This window comes from Corvus brachyrhynchos, unplaced genomic scaffold (genome assembly GCF_000691975.1).
Source record: "Corvus brachyrhynchos isolate BGI_N302 unplaced genomic scaffold, ASM69197v1 scaffold211, whole genome shotgun sequence".
Taxonomy (NCBI): domain Eukaryota; kingdom Metazoa; phylum Chordata; class Aves; order Passeriformes; family Corvidae; genus Corvus; species Corvus brachyrhynchos.
In genome coordinates, this window is record NW_008236211.1 from 80,826 (window position 1) to 81,359 (window position 534).

The following is a 534-nucleotide window of genomic DNA, read 5'->3' on the forward strand; positions in this document are numbered from 1 at the left end:
GAAATAGCGGTGCCTGGCTGCAGCTTTCTTGGCAGGAGACATCCCACACGGGACAGAGGGGGTTTGGCAGAGGACATTCAACACCCGACCAGAGCAGGGTGCCTGGATGGCTTTCCCTTAGGATGTGGACACACAAATCCTCTTCCACGGCCTCAAAACAAGCACTGGAGTTTGGATATCGAGACCTCCAGCCTGCCAGGACCAGCGATCACCTGCCCCAGGCTGACAAGTCACAAGTGCCTCAGCACCTGCCAGGCAGCGCTGGGACACATCACCTGCAGAGCATGGATTTGTCCCCTCCCTTCCCAGTTTAGCTTAGCCTCCCTCCAGATGAATATTTCCTACAGCCAAAGGATTCCCTGCTGCAGGAGTGTTAGAGGCACAGAATCCCGGGATCACTGAGCTTGGAAAAGCCTTCCCACACTCTCAAGTCCAACCTGTGACCTTGTCCCCAGCCCAGAGCACTGAGTGCCACCTCCAGCCCTTCCTGGGACACCTCCAGGGATGGGCACTCCAAACCTCCCTGGGCAGCCC